The following is a 23,685-nucleotide window of genomic DNA, read 5'->3' on the forward strand; positions in this document are numbered from 1 at the left end:
TTACCCTTCATCTGGTAAAGGTAGGAGAGTGGCATGATAGATATTTTTGACATGGATTGACATTAACATAAGAAGAAAAGAGCAGAAGAATTTTAAAAGAGGTAAACTGAGAAGCTGTATGGTATTGTCTAAAAGCGTACTGTATGGTAATGTATAAAAGTGTACTGGATAGCACACAAACCACATAAATGCTCATGATGTGACCTAGCGTAAGGACACCTGTGTCTTCAACTACTTTAGCAGTTGCCTTACATGAACAGATTAACGTTCCAGTTGGAAAGTAGGTCTTTACCTAATAGATGAACTAAATTGTGTAAGTTAATAAAAAGGTGTGTTGGGCATCATGAGGTCCAAGAGGCATAGAAAAAGGTTTAAAAGGGGCAGGACATGAGAAAAATTATCTAACAGCACCACAGACATTGCATACTGTCAGGGTTTGTGGTAAAGAATTACGAGCTGTCAGGGGTGCAGCAGGTGGCTACACTGTCTACTGGAAAGTAGTGGGGCATCAATTCACTGGGATAATTATTTACCCTAGAGTGTTTAAGACCATTTGGGGAAAGACAAGAGTAGATCCTTCAGAGAGGAGTCATTGAGACTCTGAGATCTGTGGTTATCTTTCAGCCCTGGGGCATTCTGTAGCCCAATGTTATTTTCCCAGCAATATCCACAGGGATCTCTATTAAAGACTTTGGTAAAGTTTGCCCTAAGGTTTTAGATTTATTTTTCTCAAGTTATTTAAGGAGAAGAACCATGATCTTTTATTGTGCAAATTTAGGTTTATCAGCCTGCATATCCTTACAGTGTTGTAAAGGATGGATTTCAAAGAGGGAAGTGTTTTGCCAATTAATGTGATGTTTTAAAATAACCTTCCTTAGTTCTATATAGAGTCCTTTAATAAAGCTGGAAGCCACAAGCAAATGCTATGTGTCAAGTAGACATAGACCTCAATAATGTTTTTCAACATTTTCTAGGATTATAAGAGTTTTTCTCCAATCACCTTAACTCTGCTATAAGCCTCAAGGATATTTTGATTTATTTTTAAATCCTCTTAAACTCTAACCAAGTTAGCTTTTTCAAATCATAAGACAGGGCATATAAGGGGTTGAACCAATTGTTAGAGACATAGGAATCCCAGAGAGTATTGCCCTAAAATTAACCTAAATTGTGTAGAAAATTTCTCTGTACTCTTACATGGATCAGGGAAATTCTTCATTGTAGCATGCAGATCAGATTGAGACCAATGTTCAAAGGTAATTCTCTAGAGAAGGGATATTGCATCTCTCCAGTCCCTTGTCCTTGGTGTCCTAATCCTGGAGGGGCGAGAATGAAGTCACAGGTCACCATGAGGAACTGAGAAGTGGAAAGAGCCAGGATGGAGTCAGGGAGTGAAGGACACACACAGGTAGGCCAGAGCAAGGTTGTAGGAGAGACTGGAACAAACTTGGACAAGCAGAGGGAAATAAGCGAGGAAGTGTTGAGGACAAGAATATATTTTAGAGTCAGGGATAAAAGTGAAATTGGCCCATGAAAACAATATTCACAGATTTTTGAAAAAACATAGAAAAATGACCCTCCCAGACTTAAAACTTGAAAGTTACATTTGTGTCTTCTGAGTTCCTTCTTCAGGAAACCAAACCTCTAGCAAGGAACTGAAACTCACCAGCTCACCACATCCAGGCAAAGAGATGCCAGACCCCTCATCCATCTTGATCATTTCTTTGCCTTTTCCCACCTTCTCTGCTATATAAGCTCACACATTTTAGTAATTTGGCAAAATGGATTTGAGATTTTCCCTTCATTTTCCTCAGCTGCAGTACCGATTAAAGCCTTCTTCTCTGACAATACTGGTTATATCAGTGATTGACATTCTGTGCAGTAAACAGTAGAACTAACAAAAAACTCCTGGCATTTCCATAAGAAAAGAAAGAGTAGCATTGGAGGCAACACATGGTCCTTAAAAGATTGAGTACGACAGCTTTCAATAAGGTAGACTGAGAACATTGAAGGGCCTGATTGAGATTTGACTGAGGGAGAAGTTTTTCAGCTTCTTCCACAACAACAAAAATAGTAATAAAGCAGACCATTGTCAGGAGGACATTCTGGACTCCTAGGATTTAAGTGCTACATGAGAGGAACTAAACCAAGGAAGCCGCCGAAGTCTTAGAGTGGCCATTTGCAATTCCAAGTTATCCTTTGTAATACTTTGCAATTTTAAAAGGCGTGGGGAAAAATTAATACCACAGTGATGAAGCATATTGTTAGCTGGAGTTAATCTACTTTTAGTCCCAGGAGATTGAGAGTTTCCCGTAAGAGGAACAGGATCAAGTAAAAAAGGAGGGATGTAGCAACAAATGAGTCTCATGCCCAGTCCTCATTTGGGAGCCAAAGGAGTCTGTATTAGTCCATTTTCTATAAGGAACTACCTGAGACAGGTCAGTTTATAAAGAAAGGGGTTTAATAGATTCACAGTTTTTCATGCTGTTCAGAAAGCATGACAACTGGGAAGGCCTCAAGAAACTTAAAATCTTGGCAAAAGGCAAAGGAGAAGCAAGTGCTTCTTACACAGCTGTGGCAGGAGAGAGAATGGAGTGGAGTAGTGCTACATACTTTTAAACAACCAGATCTCATGAGAACTCATTCACTATCCTGAGAACAGCAAAGGGGAAGTCTGCCCTGTAATACAATCCCACCAGGCCCCTACTTCAACAATGAAGATTACAATTCGACATGAGATTTGGGTGGGGACACGGCCAAACCATATCATTCCACCTCTGGCTCCTCCCAAATCTATGTCCTTCTCACATTTTAAAACACAATTGTGCCTTCCCTAGAGTCTCCCAAAGTCTTAATTTGTTTCAGCTTTAACTTCAAAGTCAAAGTCCAAAGTCTCATCTGAGAAAAGGCAAGTTCCTTCCACCTATGGGAAACCAAAAACAAGTTAGTGACTTCCAAGAGACAGTAGGTGTAATGGCATTGGTTACATGTTTTTATAAATGGAGACATTGGCTAAAACAAAGAGATTATAGGCCCTGTGCTAGTCTGAACCCCAGTAGGGCAGTCATTAAATCTTAAATCTCGAAAATAATCTCCTTTGACTTTATGTCTCACATCCACACCACACAGATGCAAGGGGTGGACTCCCAAAGCCTTGAGAAGGTCCACCCCTATGGCTTGACAGGATTCAGCTTGTGGTGCTCCTCGCAAGGGCTAGTGTTGAGTGCCTGTGGCTTTTCCAGGTGCCTGATGCAAGCTGCTGCCCGATCTACCATTCTGGGGTCTGGAGGATGGTGGCCCTCTTCTCACAGCTAAACTGGAAAGTGCCCCAGTGGATATTCTCTGTCAGGGCTCCAACCCCACATTTTGCCTCTGCACTACCCTAGCAGGGGTTCTCGAGAGCTTCACCCTTGTAGTAGACTTTTGCCTAGACCTCCAGGCATTTCCATACATCCTCTGAAATCTATGTGGAGGCTCCCAAGCCTCAACTTTCACCCTCTGTGTATCCATAGGCTTCATATCACATAGAATCCACCAAGGCTTCCAGGTTACACCCTCTGGAGCACCAGCCTGAGACATACCTGGGACCCTTCTAGCCATGGCTGGAGCTGAAGTGGCTGGGATGCAAGAAACAATCTCCCAAGGTTGTGCAGGGCAGCAGGGCCCTGAGCCCAGTCTACAAAATTATTCTCTGAAATCTCCAGGCCTGCAAAGGAAGGGGCTGCCATGAAGGTCTCTGAAAGCATTTTCCCCACTGTCTTGGCTATTAACATTCTGCTATTCTTTGCTTAAGCAAATTTCTGCAGCCAGCTAGAATTCCTCCCCATACAATGTGGTTTTTTTTTTTCTAAAACATGGTCAGTCTGCAAATTTTCTAACTTTTATGATCTGCTTCCCTTTTAGATATAAGTTCCAGTTTTAGTTCATCTCTTTGCTCACACATATGACCATATACTATTAGAAGAAGCCAGGCTACATCTTGAATGTTTTGATACTTAGAAATTTTTTCTGCCATGTGCCCTAAACTATCTTTCCCAAATTCACAGTTCCACAGATCCCCAGGGCAGGGGCACAATGCCTCCGACTTCTTTGCTAATGTATAACAAAAGTCACCTTTGCTCTAGTTCCCAATAAATTCCTCATCTCCATCTGAGACCACCTCATCCTGGATTTAATTGTTCATATCACTATCAGCATTTTGGTCACAACAATTTAACAAGTCTCTAGAAAGTTCCAAACTTTTCCTCATCTTTCTATCTTCTGAGCTCTCCCAACTATTCCATCCTCTGTCCATTGCCTAATTCCAAAGGTGCTTCCACATTTTTAGGTATCTTTATACCAATGCCCCACCTCTCAGTACCAATTTTCTGTATTTGTCTATTCTTACATTATAATAAAGAACTACCTAAGACTGGTAATTTGTAAAGAAAAGAGGTTTCATTTGCTCACAGTTCCAAAGACTGTACAGGAAGCATGTATGAGGAGGCTTCAGAAAAGTTAAAATCCTGGTGGTAGGCATCCTACATGACTGGAGCAGCAGGAAGAGTGAAGGGCAAAGGAGGAAGTGCTACACACTTTCAAACAACCACATCTCATGATAACTCACTATCATCAGTATCTCAAGAACAGCAAGGGAGATATCCACCTCCACAATCCAGTCACCTCCCGCCTGGCCCCTTCTCCAACATGGAGGTTTATGAATTATAAATCTATAAACATAGATTTATTTGGATGGGGACACAGAGGCGCAAATCATATCAGGGTCTTTTACACAATTCTTGTTGAGAAGCTAAAAGGCTTGGTCTGTACAATCCCTGAATAAAAAATTATGGAAAGCAACAAGGCCTCACAAAAGGGCTGAGAATTTCTGACTGGAAATTCGTGTTGTAAATTCACACTCAAAAAGATCCAAGAAAATGTCCATCTTCAGAAAAGAAGATGATTCTCTCTTGACTACAAAATTGACCAGAAAAGAGCCAGAAGTCTCTAGCTCAATAGAAAAAATCAGGGATTAAATCCTCATTTAAAAGGCCAAGAAGACTTCCTTCTAGTAAAATTCTTGCTGGAAGAGAAAAAAGCCAGGAAAAGTCCTGCTAAAGCAGCAAAGAACCAGGAAGAGCCCAATTTAATAGAATTAAGGCAAATCACTACCATGCTGTTACAGAAAAATGTGCAGAGTGCTAGATTAAGACTTGTAAGTTACCACCGTGGATCACATCTCTTCCAGCCAGAAATAACACAAAGAGGTCTCAGGTGAGATCAGGAATCAGGACTCTATTTAAGTCATGGCACCAGAAACTGTCAAATAAATGCAAATTTGGACTTAGAGAGAGAGAGGCTTTACTCAGAAGAAAGACTATTGCAATAGGAAAAATATTGCAATCTCAGAAATCTAAAAGAATCTTAAAATCAAACAGTAAAAGACTTTTTCATTTATAGGTTGTAGAGCAGCAAGCAAACGTAAGCAGAATGTATTTTAAGGGAGAAATTTGACACAAGGCAAAATTGCCAGTGGAGTCTGACTACTTTTCAGGAGAAGCTGATAGTGGGGGCAGAAGTTCTCCACTGTTTTGATGTTTTCTCAGGCTTGTGGGTAAGCAGAGTTCAGGATCCTGTAGGAAGAAGAGAAGAATGACTAAAGTTTGGTCAAGACAAAGCAGAGAGAAAGAAATGGCAGTCGTGGACACTTGGTCACTTATAAACATACTCCTTGTGTTTATGTGTGAGGGTTCTATATGACAAGGATCAGAAAACATTTTTTTGGTAAAGGAAGGATAATAAATAATTTACCCTTTGTAGCCACTGGGTCTCTGTCACAACTACTCAGCTAGTCTATTGTAGCTTGGAAGCAGCCATAGATGAGCCTAAAGGAATACACTGGATTCTGCTCTAGTGTAACTTTATTCATGGACCAAACTCATGGCCCAATAATGAGATGCAGATGAACTAAGGAGAAAGAGTGTTTATTTCTGTAACCAGTTATAGGGAGAAGGCATGGAAGTGATTACCAGAACAACTCATAATTATTTTCCAGAGCTTATATACCTTCTAAGCTGCATGCCTGCGTATAAGTGTGCATTCATCGAAAGGTATAAGTGATTAATTTTTTGTAATATATAACTAAGTTCTCAGTCCTGAAGACCATCCTCTGGAGCCTCAGTAAATTTACTTCATCTAAATGGGTCCAGATGCTGAAGTGATTACCCTTATTATGTCTCTGGACAAATCACCGAGGTTTGGGCAGTTCCTTCACACACCCAATAAACTTGTTTGTGGAGGCCTGGGGAGTTTCTTCAGACCCCAGTAAAATTTGTTTAATCCTAAATGGGTCCTGTTAAGAGTTCCCTCATTGTTTTGTCATGCTTTAAGGCCCAGAGAAAGCCTAGGCAAAATTCCTGATGGGCTTCTGTTACATTCTAGCCTTTATATAAGGACACTGACCTTTTTAGCTTTGAATATTCAACTAAACAACTCAGACAGTACTGAAACAGTTGTTACTGAGGCCTGTGTTAGTGAGATCTGCCTGCCACAATCCCCACTGTCAATTTGTGCATGATATGTATTTATTTATCACAAAAATCACAGAAGGATGGAGCATTGTAATCTTTCTGGCTACTTACTGCTGAGACGGTCAGTTTTTATGGGGCACCAAATGCAGCATTGGAGCGGAAGAGGTCAATTTGTTCCCAGTAGCACTGTGCGTTTCAGGGGCTTAGAGGCAGCACCTGCTGAAACATAATAGTATGTTCAATAACAACACTTATGAATAGGTTGATGCTGTTTCATCCGAAGTTTAAGTTGGTTAGTCTTCAATTTGCAGAGCTTTAAGAAAGTACACCTTAGGTTTCAGTGATTTCCGATTAGGATGAATGGGGAAACAGGAAAAGAAAGAAGAAGAAATTGAAAACATTATTTTAAAGACTGGTAGCCAGAAAAATTAGAATTTAATTCACTCTGTAGAAAATAGTAAAAACCGGAAAACATCAGGCAAGACTAGAATTTAACAAGTGTGCTATAGATTTTGAAAAATAAATTTCCTCCTCCAGTTTCCCATTGTTATTAAAAGACAAATCATGTGAAGACTGGTTTCCTTTATTATAATTGGCTTAATTATTTGTATACAGGGCAGCAAGAATAATTATTTTTCACATAGCTGTTTTAAACTGGCTTTGATGAAATGTTGTTCCATAGAAGGAATCTGAGGTAAGACTTTTTAAAGCCGAGCCTAGCCATGGATTTGTATGATGAAATGCCTATGAGTTGACTGAATTTCTCTCCTTTTGAGCTTCCAAGATAATTTTAGGCCCCTGGCCTCTGAGAAAGTGACATTCTTTACTTACCACAGACCAGACACCTTGTACAGGGACTGTGTACACAAAATATGAGGCCAGTTTCCAAGTACTTCATTGGCTCCATAAGTCAAGTTTGATTCCTTAAAGGAGAGTACACCATTCCAGTCAAAGCCTTGGTAAAATAACCAGTTTTTCCAGCTGTGTCCTGTTACAAAAGAAAACAGATTCTTATTGCAATTATGCAAATAATCATATTGGCTCACAGATCATTTCAAAATTCTAGAGAAATCAGGTAGAGAGAAACAAATATGCTCAAAATCTGGTTTATAAACCTATACTCTATGTAATTTTTAAAAGCTGTTAATACCTCAAAAGAGGTTTCCTTGACTCTGGAAAGCAAAACAAAGGATTAGCAACTTTTTAAGCAGAAAGTCAAAAAGATCACTTCAGTCTCCTATTAGTTCAGTTCATGCAGTTAATTTCTGTCTTGCTTGATGTTAATGAACAATTGAGCTCTTCAAGACTTCTGAACAGTTTTCCTCTATTCTGATGTCACAGTCTCCAAAGTTATCAGAAACCTACATTCAAGAGCACGTGTTAGAGCTTTATAGCTGATTATAAAACTACCTTCTAAAAAGGACCAAAACAAGACAACAGCTGTTTATGGATAACAAAAAGTTTTAGGGTAGCTTTAAAGACACAATTGAAAAGGAAATCTGTTACCTCTGTGGCACATAATAATTTAACGTAACAATTATTATCGATAATGTAAACTAAGATATATTAGAATTATAGGAGTCTCCCATAATTCAGAACACAAAACAATAACATATTTGTACAAATATAGCCCAAAGAAAGCCAAACAAATGTTACACTGTTAACTCTAGCAACCTTTACTTTTGGTGAAAACCTTGGCAAGTTTGGGATTTTAATTACATACTAGGTGTGGAGCCTAAGACCTAGACAGAAGTGCAGATAAGGTCTGACTTATTCCATCATCTAACTCCATGTGTGCCAGGCCTTACCTAGCTGTAAAGCAGGCAAGTTTTACAGCTAAGAGTCATAGTAGCATTTTATAAAGCATTTAGGAGGCCTAATCAACTTTAAATAGTGCAGCATTTCTTGCATAAATTCCTTTTCATAAATTCTTTCATGGCTTACACAGACAATGACATGCCTTGACTATCTGACGACTTCTTAACATCTTGTTTTTAAATAACCAGTTATTTTACTTTAGGACATGAATTTAACATACCAGATCCTTTCTTATATAGAATCTCTTTTCTTTAATAACTTTTTGCATCACTAGGAACATGATTAATTTCATATGTCCTCAGTCCTTGTCTAGAATTTAGCAGTCCAAAACAAATTGAACAACTTCTAAATCAAAAAAGCAGTTTATGACCTAAAGCATTTAGCAAACCTAACATTTGACCTACACAGTTTAGACCAAATGTTTACATTTTTCAATATATTTTTATTTTACCAATAATCTTTAAAAATCTCTTTATTTTTATAAGTTTTTTTATCTCTCTCATTTCTTGGTTTCTTTTACCTTGTTTTGTATATAACCTTTAAATAAACTGAATTAGATAAAAATTACCCTTTAAAAAAGGCACAATTTTTAGGAAAAAAAAACTTTTCCTACAATATATTTTTATAGGAAAATACCGAAATAAGGAAATATCTGTTGTTTTATATAACTTCAGATCCTAAATTGTGACAAGTTTATGAGTATTTATCACATTAAATTTATCTAATTATTTATTTTAATTGTTTACCTAGATTATTTATAAAACTATTATAGTCATCATTTAGTTATAAAAGCATCATTGCAAAATTATGACTGAGACAGTGAAAACGATCTGACCTAACTGACTCCATCTTGCTTCTAATGTCCAAGCTATTCTTGTTGATTAACTTAGTTTATAGTTTGTCTTTGAAACAAAGATAATAGTCTTTTCCCAGACAAATTTCAGTCATGTCTGTGGACTAGACTACCTAAGGCCACAAGATTAAAAATTAGGGTATTTTACTAAATTATTCATGATGTAGTTATCATTAAATCAGTGTGATTGTTTCACTTATTAACAATTAGAAAAGCAAAGGTTATTCTCTTTTGGGCTAAGTTACAGTTTTGTAGCCTCTATGCCAAATTTTGACAACTTACAGTATTTGGCAGAAATAAGTATGAAATTGTTTGATCAATAAATGCAAACAAAAATGTATGCTGGCAACTCTTAAGACATTTCTAATATTACTTTGCCAATAATTTTTAAAGCTAGCTTATTTACTAGAGATTTTACTTAAGTCACATAAACTTGAAAAAGCATTTGCATAGTTTTTCCTTTTTTCTCTTAAAGTATTTAAGTACTTTTATTGGTTAAGCCAATTGATTCGAAATGTTTTATATCTTTTCGGTAGTAAAACATGGTGTACACAAGACATAATACATAGACATATTAGGTATGCCAATAGAAGTAGATTTTATAGGTTCATAAGGTCTCCTTTTTTTATCTTTTAACTGGATCTTGGGCTCTGGGCAGAGCTGATATAGAATCCTGAGTTTTCAAAAAGGGAGAATTATTCTGAGGCTAGACCATGTGATGTTTTTATAGTGCACTAAAAAAAATTTTTTTTTCAAACAAAGACATTTCTAAATGTCTAAATTACATGTTTTCCTAAAAAACCCTAGTAATTTCTGTTGCAATAGTTATTAATGAAGAAAACAGAATTCAGCCACTGAAAAGAAAAAAACTTTTGCTCAAAAAGACAAGGTTCTAGGAGAGAAATAAACAAAAACATGAGGTCTTTTTAAATACAAACATGCACACATACATACACATCTTGGATGTTAGCTTTTAATTAAGCTGATTTTAACCACTGAGCTCCTAAAAAAAAAAAAAAAAAAAAAGAATTCCTTCCCAAAGGCCTCTCCGCAGGAATGGACCCAATACCTCCCGTTTTCAAGTTTGCATGCTATCAAAAGGAACAAGACAGATACACAAACCAGTGAAGACAAATGACAAATTTTGGACAGCACAAGTGGGAGTGCACTTAGGCAAAACAGACTCAAAACCAACTACAGACCTGATCTCAACCAAAATGCAAAGCAAGTGTATCAGCAAGCCTGATTGCTTCCCTTGGCAAAAATCTTGATGGGCTTTTGTTACATTCCTGTCTATGTATAACGGTAAACCTTTTTTAGCTTTTAATATTTAACTTAACAACTTAGTATTGAAACAGTTGTTATAGATGCCTGTGTTAGTGATATTTGGCCTGCTACACCTTTATTTATAAAACAGATGCCTGGCCAGAAGTGGCCCATGGACCTTATTTTGCCACTCTGTACTCTGTGGTATCTCATCACTTAGAAATGAAGTTTTTCTGAAATGTGAGAAAAAACATAAATAAAAGTTGCTCAAACTTCCTTTATAGTAATACCAGCCTGTTTCTTGTTGGCCAGACTGTTTCAAAAGGCCACGCTTACCCTCCAAAGAGTTGGAAAACAGTTATCAAACAAGGCACATGATCCCCAAATAAATTGTTACTTGTGATTAAGAAAGAAATACAGCCAATTTCTTATTAGAGTTTTTTTTCTCTTATTCTAGGATATCTTTGATGTATAGCATAAAAAATGAGAATTTAGAATTTGAGAGATGACCCAGACTTCATAATGACCTGTTTATTTAACTCAAATTTACAAAAGAATAGGGGACAATCTGATCTTAAAGTAGAAACACAAGATATTCCTAAAATCTTTTTATTTTACTATACTCATTACAGCATTTGACACAAGATCCTAGAATTCTTGACTTGATTTAATGTTTACAAAAAAACAAAAACAAAAAACTAGTGTTTCCCAAATTACAGTGATAAAAGACAAGTAGGCCTAATATATAAAATGAGTTTCAAATTCTGAAGATTTCACATGAAATGTTTGAACCACCAGGGCTAGAATTTATAAATTGCTTTTCAAATATATTTGCAAAAAGAGAACATTTATGGGCTCCGTGGAATAATAACTCAGGGTACGAAAAGGGCAGCATATGTCTGTTTTCTTCACTGACAGTTAAGCTGTTTGGAATTTCATTGGTTCATTTCCTAAAGCCTTCTCCTTTGCTCATTTACAGATTTCTGCATAGAAACCATTTATTTTTAGGATGTAAAAGCCCCTCATTCCTAGCTAGTTCGGCCATTTGTATGGTGGTCAGTGTCAGAGTGAGAGAAATCCCTTTTGAGTACTCCTATAGTCTTTTTAAGGCCAATCTTATTTTGACAGACATTTCTGGATCTGTTTTATCATCCTACCCTGGAGAACATGGATTTGATATATATATTTTTTTAAGTTAAATATTTGTGTTTTAAAACAGCACACTAAGATAATGCTACACTTTTTAATCTTCTGTTCTTTTTATGTTCTTTTAGTCCTTTGAGATCTTTGTCATTTTTTGTATAGCTGCATTTCCTCACTTAGGTCGTTCCCATATAGCTCTTTATTAAAAATATTTTGCATTTAGAGCAAATGTATCAGTAATTTAGGAGATTTGTTTTGAATTAATTTTTAAAAGGATTCAACACAATGAGCAATTTATCTTTTTAACAATAATATCTATTTCATCTGATAACCATGTAAATAACTTATTTATTTTACTTCCTGAATTTCAGTTTGGTTTGGGAACACCGTCTTGTGTCTGATTGTTTCTAATAATCTATTTAAACTACTATTTTAATAAAACAGTATATAGTATTTCTCAGGTGGCCAATAATGTATTGCCTCATGACTTCTTCTGGCTTCTTCTTGCCCATTGCACAGGAAAAAAAAAAAAAAAACAAAAAAAAAAACCTTACTTGAAACCATAGTATTACATCAGAGACAGAATTGAATTAATGCAGAGTTAGCCAAGGGGTGGGACTGGAGTTGTTACTTAAGTCAGTCTTCCTGAGAACTCAGAGGCTAGGATTTTCATGGATAAATTGGTGGGCAGGGGCCTATTTATTGGTCTGGGAAGAAATGATAATTTAAAATGGGTATGTCAAAAATGGTCCTGATACACTGAATCTGTTCTCTGTATGAAGACCACAGGACCAGTTGAGTATGAATTACAGGTCCAGGTGGAGTCAATTGATTGCCAGAATGCAAAAGTCTGAAAATCATCTCAGAAAACCAATCTTAGGCTTTACAATAGTGATGTTATCTATAGGAGGAAATAAAGAAGTCACAAATCTTGCAAGCTCTGACTACATGACTCCTGAGCATCAAGGGAATATACAGAGGCAAGCTTAGCAGACAATGACTGGTTATCCTTTAACTACACCTACATCGCCTGCATTTTAGAAGAACTTAGGTCCTTCCCATTACTATTATAGCCTTTTATTAGTATTACAAATGGGGTTTAGGTTCCTGAGCAAGGAGAGGATTTATTTGGGGTAGGGACTCTGATCGTCCTCATTTCACAGTTAAACTGTCAACTAGGCCGCGCACGGTGGCTCACACCTATAATCTCAGCACTTTAGGAGGCCGAGGCGGGTGGATCACGAGGTCAAGAGATCGAGACCATTGTGGTCAACATGGTGAAACCCCGTCTCTACTAAAAATACAAAAAAATTAGCTGGGCATGGTGGTGCACGCCTGTAGTCCCAGCTACTTGGGAGGCTGAGGCAGGAGAATTGCTTGAACCCAGGAGGCGGAGGTTGCAGTGAGTCGAGATCGCGCCATTGCACTCCAGCCTGGGTAACAAGAGCGAAACTCCATCTCAAAAAAAAAAAAAAAGAAAAAAAAAATAAACTGTCAACTAAATTCCTCCTGTGACTAGCTTGGCCTTTGCCCAAGAATGAATGAGGACAGTCAGCCTGTGAGGCTAGAAGCAAGATGGAATTGGTCATGGTAGATTTTACTCACTGTCATTGTCTTTGCAAAGGCAGGTTCAATAAAGAAAGTAAGTTTTCATTGGGATGCTGTTCAAGCTGAAAAAGTCTTCTTTTAATCATCATCTAAACTGAAGATACATAACTAAATGTAGACACTGAGGTGCAGCATTTAATATGATTTTACACTTCGTCTTGGTTGCCTGGTTTTCTTCAGCTCCTATGGATGTTATTGAGGCTCAGAAAGCAATACACCAAAATGTAGTGTTTTGACTTGATGAACTAAAGAAAAAAGCCTGAAGGTTTCTGTGACCTTCTTCCTGCCCTACTCTTTCTACCAAAAAACAGCTGAAGTTCTTTTATCTAACTATGATGCTGACCCACCAAAGAGAACAATTGTTTTTCTTCTCCCATTCCCTGTTAGCTCACTATCTGTGGCAGAAAACAAGAAGAAGAATGTGATCTCATCTGAACAGACTCTTTCACATATTTACAAGTTAATCTTTGTTCCTGGATCTATTTACTCTTTCTAGTTATCCCCTCAACAGAAGTCCTTTTCTCTCATTTTCCATAAACTGTTTTGTCAGGATGGCATATAAACTCTTGAACCTCACTGCGTGGTTGGGTGTTCATTCTGAAGATACACATTAAATAAATTTGTTTGCCTTTTCTCCTATTAATCTGCCTTATTTCAGTGATTTTTTCAATGAACCTTCAGAGGGCAAAAGGGAAGTTTTCTCTTGGCTCCACTACAAATTTATGTGTGAAAAAATTATTCTGGGTGACATTTCTAGAATCTCATATTTACATTAGCATTATATTTCATCAAGGACTGCAAAAACATAGACAAATACAAATTTTAAATTAACCATAAGAAAAAATGCTAGTATATTTTTATTTACTAACGTGGTCTGTTGTCTACATAATGACATCAAACAATAAAATACTGATTTATTTCAATACTCGTATAACATTATCCAAAATGTTTTCAAAGCATATATTCTCACATGTAATCTATATTTTAATTTTCTTATGCCTAAGGAATAATATATCTGAAGAGAAATAAAAATAAAATCAGGAAAGATGTGATAAGCAAGTAGTTGTTTTTTCAAATATTATTCGCGCTCTTCTTTTTAGTGATTTTATGAAATCACTCTGAATGGAAGTATTACACATACATGCTTATTGAATGATGTGTACCACCTTATTCATCTTGGCATTTGTAGCATGCAATCTTGAATGCTATTGTTTTGAATCTCCAAAGCTCACCTGAATACCTGGTGCTTTAAAATAAGTTTCTATGAAATTTGGGTCCAATGTGGTATTTTACTTTATGTAATTTATTTTATAGTAAGTTATTTCAAAATGACAAAGAAGCTGATAATTGCTTATAGGGTTTCTTTCGTGTCTTTCTCTACATTCTATGCATTTTCTTTACTAAGATATTTTTAAAAATTATTTGGCTAACACTTTTTTGTAATACCTAGCTATGTTTATTAAATCTTTGCATGTCTTCTATCTGCAATGCATTCTTCCTTAGTTTCTACCTCTTCACTACTATAATTAGATATTTTCTTGATCTTAAAAATACTTTCCAGTCTACTCCCAAACCCCTGTCGTCACTATTAGAAAGCTATTTTATTCTAGCTAGGTTTTTGCATACTTTGATAGTCAAAGAATAGAAATCTCCCAGCCCATCTTAGGCTCACAAAATTCTTAACGAAATTCATCAAAACAGTAATTGAGTAATACACCTGCATTGTCAAAAAAGGTAAACTCTAGTTAGGAGAGATGATGTGAATTAAACAATTTGTGGAGAAGTATACAGTGCAATTGCAATTGTTCTTCAGTATCTTAGAGTGATTGGTTCCCAGATGACCCACAGATACCAAAATCAACCCATGCTAAAGTCCTAATGTAAAACGGCATAATATTTGGCTATAACCTACACACATCCTCTCACACACTTTAAATAATCTCTGAATTCTTATATCTAATATAATATAATGTAATACTATGTAAATAGCAGTTATACTGTATTGGTGTTTTTATTTGTGTAATTTTATATAATTATCTAATTTTTTGTGGTTTTTCCCAAATATTTTTGACCAGTGATTGGTTGAATTTGTGAATGTGAAGCATGCAGATATAGAGGGCCAACTGTATATTGTAAATTACATACTTTGGAATATAGACTATGTGAAGATAAATACAAATGCAAGGAGAAAACAACCTCTGGTACAAACTGGAAAAGACACTCCTTATCTCTTTTCTGTTACATTTTACGTTAAAAAACATGTCATTGTAAGTTATTTCTCTGTGTCTTTGAAATCTATTTAAATATTTTGAAAAGCAAAGTAAGCTTCTTGCCAGCTTTTAGAGCAAGTCATGTCTTTCTCAAGAACCTGGGGACAATCGCTTTGAAATGTAATCTCCAAAAATTAAAGCATCCAAACCTCCCAGTTTTTGTAGGAAGTTAGAAGCCTAATTTAAATGAGCACCTTCTTCCAAATTGCAAAATCAACTCCTGTCATCACAGTATAAGAAATTTCTTTTTCCTTTGGACAAAACCAATTAACTAATACAAATGGTCACCCCAGTTCCAGGCTAACTTAGAATAAGGCATATGTGACAAACAGTACTTTGAGTTTCTCTTGAGGACTAGTTATTATTTATCTTGAAAACATGTATGTAATAGGTTATACCTGCTTAGTTATCAAAGGGTGAGGTTTCTTTCTGTTTTTCCTATCTCTAGCAGGTTGCTGTGGTATGCATCACATTCTGGTTTAATACTTATTTAATAAGAAAACTGTTTTCTTTCTCAAATACCGTTGTGTAAAAGTTTCTGTTTCCTGGAGTGACAGTTTTGTTTTTAATTTTATTTTTCTAACAACTATCAGGAGCTATTTAATATGGTACAAACTATAGTGCAAATAGAGTTTGAGAAAGGAGATCATTTATCTCTATCTACCTAATTATATTATTAATAAAAAATATAACATGTTTTGTACATTAGTGTGCTGTTAAATGTCAATATTTAATATAGTAGCATATATTGAGGTTAATATATTATGCATATAAGATTATATATATAGACATACCTTCTTTTATTGTGCTTTATTTTATTGCATTTGGCCGATAGTACATTTTCTACAAATTGTGGCAACCCTGCATACACCAAGTCTATCAGCAGTATTTTTCCAAAAGCATGTGCTCCCTTTATGTCTCTGTGTCACATACTGATAATCCTTTCCATATTTCAAACTTTTTTATAATATTATATCTGTTATGGTAATCTGTGATCAGTGACATTTGATGTTACAATTGTAATAGTTTTGGAGATCCACAAACCATGTCCATATAGGATGCCAAATTTAATCAATGAATGTTGTGCGTGTTCTGAGTACTCCACTCACTGTGTACTCATCCATGTGTCTTCAACTTCCTGACCTCTCTATTCTCTGAGATATAAAAATATTAAAATTAGGCCAGTTAGTAATCTTACCATGGCCTCTAAGTATTCAAGTGAAAAAAGAAATAGCATGTCTCTCCCTTTAAATCGAAAGCTAATGATTAAGCTTAATGAAAATGGCATGTTGCAAATGAAGATAGGCTGAAAGCTAGGACTCTTGCATCAAACCATCAGCTAAGTTGTGAATGAAAAGGAACAGTACATGAAGGAAATTAAAGGGTTACTTTGGCCGGTCCAAGTATGATGGTGTCTATAACTGATCACGACTCTGGTTACAAATGTCTTTGTTCTTTCTCCATTGTCACTGCTTCAATTAACTAGTTGAAAAAAACAAAAGTGCTATACCAGTGAAGACACAAATGATAAGATGGTAAAACAGTCTTATTGCTGAGCTGGAGAAAGTTTTAGTGGTTGGGATAGAAAATCTAACCAGATATACCAGTTTCTTAAACCAAAGCATAATCCAGAACAAGGCTCTAACTCTGTTCAATTCAATGAAGGCTGACTGAGGTGAGAAAGTTACAAAAGAAAAGTTGAAAGCTAGCTGAGGCTAAATCATAGATTGAAGAAAAGAAGCCACTTCCATAATATAAAATTCAAGGTAAGGCAGCAATTGCAGATGTAGAAGATACAAAAATTTATTTGGAAGAGCTAGCTAATATTACTGATGAAGGTGGCCACAGTAAACAACAGGTTTTCAACACAGATGAAGCAGCCTTCTGTTGGAAGAAAATGCCATCTAGGACTTTTATAGTCAGAGGTAGTAAGTCAATGCCTGGCTTCATACCTTTAAGAAAAAGCTGACTTATTAGGGGCTGTATTAGTCTGTTTTCATGCTGCTAATAAAGATATATCTGTAATTGGGTAATTTATAAGGAAAAGAGGTTTAATTAATACACAGTTCCACCTGGCTGGGGAGGCCTCACAATTATGGTGGAAGGTATTGAGGAGCAAAGTCATGTCTTAAATGGCAGCAGGCATGAGTGCTAGTGCAGGTGAACACCCCTTTATAAAACCATCAGATCTCGTGAGACTTATTTACTAACATGAGAATGCTGTTGGGGAAACTGCCCGCCACCACCAACAATTCAATTATCTCCACCTGGCCCTGTATTTGACACGTGTGGATTATTAAAATTCATGATGAGATTTGGGTGGGGACAGAGCCAAACCATATCAGGGGCCAACATATTAATAGCTGGTGACTTCAAGTTAAGACAATGCGTACTTACCATTCTGAAAATCCTAAGACTCTTAAGAATTGTGCGAAACCTATTCTGCTCGTGCTCTATAAATAAAACAATAAAGCATGAATGACAGCACCTCTTTACAGTGTGGTTTAATGAATATTTAAAACCTACTGTTGAGACCTACTGCTCAGAAATAAGGTTCCTTTTAAACAGTACTGCATGTTGACAATGCATTAGTCACTCAAGAGCTCTGATAAAGCAAAAAGATTAATGTTGTTTTCATTCCTGCAGACAAATAATCCATTCTGCAGTCCATGGATTAAGGAGTAATTTTGACTTTCAAGTCTTATTATTTAAGAAATACACTTCATAAGACTATAGCTGCCACATATTTCTCTGATGAATCTGGGCATTCAATTGATAATTTTTTGAAAGGATTTATCATTGTAGATGCCATTAAGAATATAACTGATATTATGCAAGTGGTTAAAATATCATTACCAGCAATTTAGAAGAAGATTTCAATCCTCTTGGATGACTTTGAGGAGTGCAAGACATCAGTGGAGCAAATAACTGCCTATGTGGTAGAAATAACAAGAGAACTAGAATTAGAAGTGAAGCCTAGGCTGGGCGCGGTGGCTCAAGCCTGTAATCCCAGCACTTTGGGAGGCCGAGGCGGATGGATCACGAGGTCAAGAGATCGAGACCATCCTGGTCAACACGGTGAAACCCCGTCTCTACTAAAAATACAAAAAAACTAGCTGGGCACGGTGGCACGTGCCTTTAATCCCAGCTACTCAGGAGGCTGAGGCAGGAGAATTGCCTGAACCCAGGAGGCGGAGGTTGCGGTGAGCCCAGATCACGCCATTGCACTCCAGCCTGGGTAACAAGAGCGAAACTCCGTCTCAAAAAAAAAAAAAAAGTGAAGCCTAAAGATAGTACTGAATTCCTTCGATTTCATGATAAAAATTGAACAAATGAGATGTTGTTTTTTTACAAATAAGACAAGAAATCAGGTTTCTTGAGAAGAAATCTATTCCTGATAAAGATGTTTTTAGCATTGTTGAAATGGCAACCAAATGTTTAGAATAACAGTTGCTGCTCAACTGATAAAGTAGTAGCAGAAGTTGAAAGGACATATCTCAATTATGAAAGTTCTGTATGTACTACGAGTAAAATGCTATCAAACAGTATCACGTACTACAAAGAAATCATTTATGAAAGGAAGAGTCAAAAACCCGGAAGCAGATGCTTAGAATGAAGGTAACACCGCTTCGCGATTGACTTCTAAAGACTCTTGATACGTGAGAAAGAAACCTGGAAGAGGAAGAGGAGAGCAAAGGAGTCAGGATGGCTCTTCCTCAGGGTCTGTTGACATTCAGGGATGTGGCCATAGAATTCTCTCAGGAGGAGTGGAAATCCTGGACCCTGCTCAGAGGACTTTATACAGGGACGCAATGTTGGAGAATTACAGAAACCTGGTCTCCCTGGATCTCTCTTCTAAATGTGTGAAGAAGTTCTTGTCAACGGGACAAGGTAATACAGTAGTGTTCCACACAGGGACATTGGAAAAACATGAAAGTCATCATACTGCTTCAAGGAAATTGAGAAAAATATTCATGACTTTGAGTTTCAGTGACAAGAAGATGACAGAAAGAGCCATGAAGCACCCATGGCAAAAATAAAAAAGTTGACTGGTAGTACAGACCAATATGATCAAAGGCATGCTGGAAACAAGCCTATTAAATCCAACCTTAATCAGCTTGGATTAAGTTTTCATTCCTATCTGCCTGAGCAGTACATATTTCAGACTGAAGTGAAAACTGGTAATAAGGTGAGAAGCCTATCAATGATGCTTCCTCAGTTTCAGTATCCCAAATAATTTCTTGTAGGCCTGAAACAAATATTTCTAATAACTTTGGAAATAATTTGCTCCATTCTTCCTTACACAAAAACAGGAAGTACACATGAGAGAAAAATCTTTTCAATGTAATGAGTGTGACAAAGTCTTTAACTGTAGCTCTCTCTTAAGGAAACATCAGATAATCCATTTAGGAGAGAAACAATATAAGTGTGATGTATGTGGCAAAATATTCAATCAGAAGATATACCTTGTATGCCATCATAGATGTCACACTTGTGAGAAACCTTTCAAGTGTAATGAGTGTGGCAAGACTTTCAGTCAGAACTTATCCTTTACATGCTGTCTTGGACTTCATACTGGAGAGAAACCTTACAAGTGTAATGAGTGTGGCAAGACCTTCAGTCGAAATTCAGACCTTGTAATTCATAAGGCAATTCATATTGCAGAGAAACCTTACAAGTGTAATGAGTGTGGCAAGACCTTGAGTCAGATGTCATGCCTTATAGTCCATCGTAGACTTCATACTGAAGAGAAACCTTACAAGTGTGGCAAGACCTTACATCACAATTCAGCCCTTGTAATTCATAAGACAATTCATAAACTGGAGAGAAACCTTACAAGTGTAATGAGGGTGGCAAGGTTTTTAATCAAAAAGCACACCTTGCATGTCATCGTAGATTTCATACTGGAGAGAAACCTTAAAAATGTGAAGAATGTGACAAAGTTTTCAGTCACAAATCACACCTTGAAAGACATAGGAAAATTTGTACTGGAGAGAAACCATACAAATGTAAGATTGGTGGCAAGGCTTTCGGATGTGATTCATACCTGGCATGACATACCAGAATTCACACCGGAGAGAAGCCTTACAAGTGTAATGAGTGTGGCAAAGCCTTTAGTGGGCAGTCAACACTGATTGACCATCAAGCAGTCCATGGTATGGGGAAGCTTTACAAATGTAGTGATTGTCACAGTCTTCAGTAACACTACAACCATTGCAAATCATTGGAGAATCCATAATGAAGAGAGATCTTACAAGTGTAATAAATGCAGCAAAGTTTTCCGACATCATTCATACCTTGCAGTTCATGGGCGAAGTCATACTGGAGAGAAGCCTTACAAGTGTAATGAGTGTGGCAAGACCTTTCATCAGATGTCACATCTTGTATGCCATCATAGACTTCATACTGGAGAGAAACATTACAAGTGTAATGAGTGTGCCAAGACCTTCAGTCAGATGTCATCCTTTGTATTCCATTGTAGACGTCATACTGGAGAGAAACCTTACAGGTGTAATGAGTGTGGCAAGACCTTTGGTCAAAATTCAGCTCTTGTAATTCATAAGGCAATTCATCTGGAGAGAAAATGTGTAAGTGTAATGAATGTGGAAAAGATTTTACTCAAAAATCAAACCTTGCATGTCATCATAGACTTCATACTGGAGTAAAATCTTGCAAGTGTAATGAATGTGGCAAGGTTTTTAATCAACAATCAAACCTTGCACGTCATCGTAGACTTCATACCGGAAAGAAACCTTACAAATGTGAAGAATGTGACAAAGTTTTCATTTTCAAATCACACCTTGAAAGACAGAAAAATTCATACTGGAGAGAAACCATAGAAATGTAAGGTTTGTGACAAGGGTTTCAGTTGTGATTCATACCTGGCACAACATATTAGAATTCACACTAGAGAGAAACCTTCCAAGTGTTATGAGTGTGGCAAAGCCTTTAGTGGGCAGTCAACACTTATTCACTATCAAGCAATCCATGGTATAGGGGAAGTTTACTAATGTAATGATTGTCAAAAAGTCTTCAGTAATGCTGCAACCATTGCAAATCATTGGAGAATCCATAATGAAGAGCTATCTTAAAAGTGTAATAAATGTGGCAAAATTTTCAGACATCATTCATACCTTGCAGTTTGTCAGTGAACTCATACTGGAGAGAAACTTTACAAATGTGATGATTGTGGCAAAATCTTCAGTCAAGCTTCATCTTACAGAAAACATAGAAGAATTTATACAGGAGAGAAACCTCAAATGTGTGATAATTCTGGAAAAGCCTTTACATTTCACACCTCATTAGACATAAGAGAATCCATACTGGACAGAAATCTTAGAAATATCGTAAGTCTGGCAAGGTCTTCAGCCAGAGTTCACTCCTTGCAGAACATCAGAAAAATCATTCTTGAAATAATTGTTCCAAATGCAGTGAGTATAGCAAACCATCAAGCATTGACAGTGGACTCAATTCAGCTTCAACTTGAGGTTTCAGTTGACTTAACATTGAGTTCAAGTATTGACATTAAAGTGTTTATATTAAAAGGATTGGGCCAGGTGCGGTGGCTGACTTTGGAATCTCAGTACTTTGGGAGGCCAGGGTGGGTAGATCACTTAGGTCAGGAGTTTGAGACTAGTCTGGCCAACAGACATGAGCCACTTTACCTGGGATTTTTTTTTTTTTTTTTTTTTTTAACAAAAACTGATAGGAATTTTTATGGGTAGTATGTTGAATCTAAATCACATTGGGTTATATAATCATTTAACAATATTTTCCAATTCATCAACATGGGTTGTATCTCAATTGATATATGTTTGTAATTATTTTGGTCAATGTTTATAGATTTCAGAGTATAAACTTCTCACCTTTTTACCTTTCTTCTTAAGTATTTCTTAGTTTAAGTTCTCTAGCAAATGAAATTGTGTTCTTAATTTTCTTTTAAAGTTGTTTATTGTTGATGTCTGGAAATCCAACTAATTTTTGGTGCTGATACTGTATTCTGCAAATACGCTGAATGTGTTTATTAGTTCCAGTAGTATTTTGGTTGACTCTTTGTAATTTTCTATACAAGATGATGTCATCTACAAACAAATATAATTTTACTTCTTTCTAAAAACAAGAAAGGAAGGGTCAATAGATGCAGCAAACTTCATTGTTTTCTTATTTTAAGCAACTGCCACAGCCACTCCATCTTTCATCAGTCAGCATTCATCAACATCAAACCAAGACCTTCCAGCAGCAGAAGTAATTTGACTCACTGGAGGCTCAGATAATCATTAGCATATTTTAGCAATAAATTATTTTTTAATTAAGGTATATATATATACACACACACACACACACCTTATTATATATACCTTAATATATATATACCTTAATATATGTATATATACCTTAATATATGTTTTTTAGACCTAATGTTTTTGCTTAATAGATTACACTTAATAGATTACAGTGTAAAATACATTTAACTTTTATATGCACTGGGAAACCAAAACATTTTTGTGATGTGTTTTGTTGCAATATTTGCTTTATTGAGATGGTCTGCAACCAAACCACTGTATCTTCAAGGTATGCCTGTATTACATGGAATGACAGGAGAGAAAGATAAGTGAGATCTTATTTCTCAAGCAAATTTTCTGTTTCCTATCACATGAAAGGGGATAAGGTTTGTACTTAACTAACTGGATTCTTATGTAAATTAAAGAAGATTATATATGTAAAGTGTTAAACAGTGAATTCTTATTTTACAGTCAGTGTATATCAATGGTATGATTTGTATCAGGGGAAGGACATCAGTATTTCAAGGTTTGTAGAATCAGAAGGAACTCCATCTCTTTACTTTTTGCAAGCTCTGGGGCTAGGAGACAATTGTACAGTTGTACAAGGAATTCTTCAATTGTACAAGGAAGTACGAAAAGAATTACTATTTAAAAATGAATACTATATAAGATATATAGAAATAGTTCTGCGAATACTTGTTTTTATTTTTTAAATGTTTATATGCAAAGAGGAAGAGAAAGAGGTAAGGAATATTAGACAAGAGGAAGACAGGGAACCCCAAGACCAAAAATAAAAGCAGCTACTGAGCAGGGTGTTGAGAAGACTAGCATCTCAGCAAATCATTTTATATTTGTAGGAGAAACATACTGTCTAAAGTCATAGAGTACGGTGCCAGATGATCAGAGAATTTAAATACATCATTAACACTTCAGTGTAA

The 23,685-nt window shown here is 36.3% G+C and overlaps 1 long non-coding RNA gene and 2 pseudogenes across 1 annotated transcript in view; all 3 read left to right on the forward strand.

The window, feature by feature from the left end:
• The window catches only part of LOC135269682 (uncharacterized), a 316,193-nt gene that overhangs the window by 67,573 nt on the left and 224,935 nt on the right, over window positions 1-23,685 (forward strand). The window lies entirely within an intron of this gene.
• On the forward strand, window positions 19,170-20,283 carry LOC105734340 (zinc finger protein 813-like; annotated as a pseudogene).
• LOC135269707 (zinc finger protein 845-like) lies at window positions 20,284-21,804 on the forward strand (annotated as a pseudogene).

This window comes from Aotus nancymaae, unplaced genomic scaffold, assembly GCF_030222135.1.
Source record: "Aotus nancymaae isolate 86718 unplaced genomic scaffold, 86718_ANA_hifiasm-v0.15.2.pri h1tg000057l, whole genome shotgun sequence".
NCBI lineage: Eukaryota > Metazoa > Chordata > Mammalia > Primates > Aotidae > Aotus > Aotus nancymaae.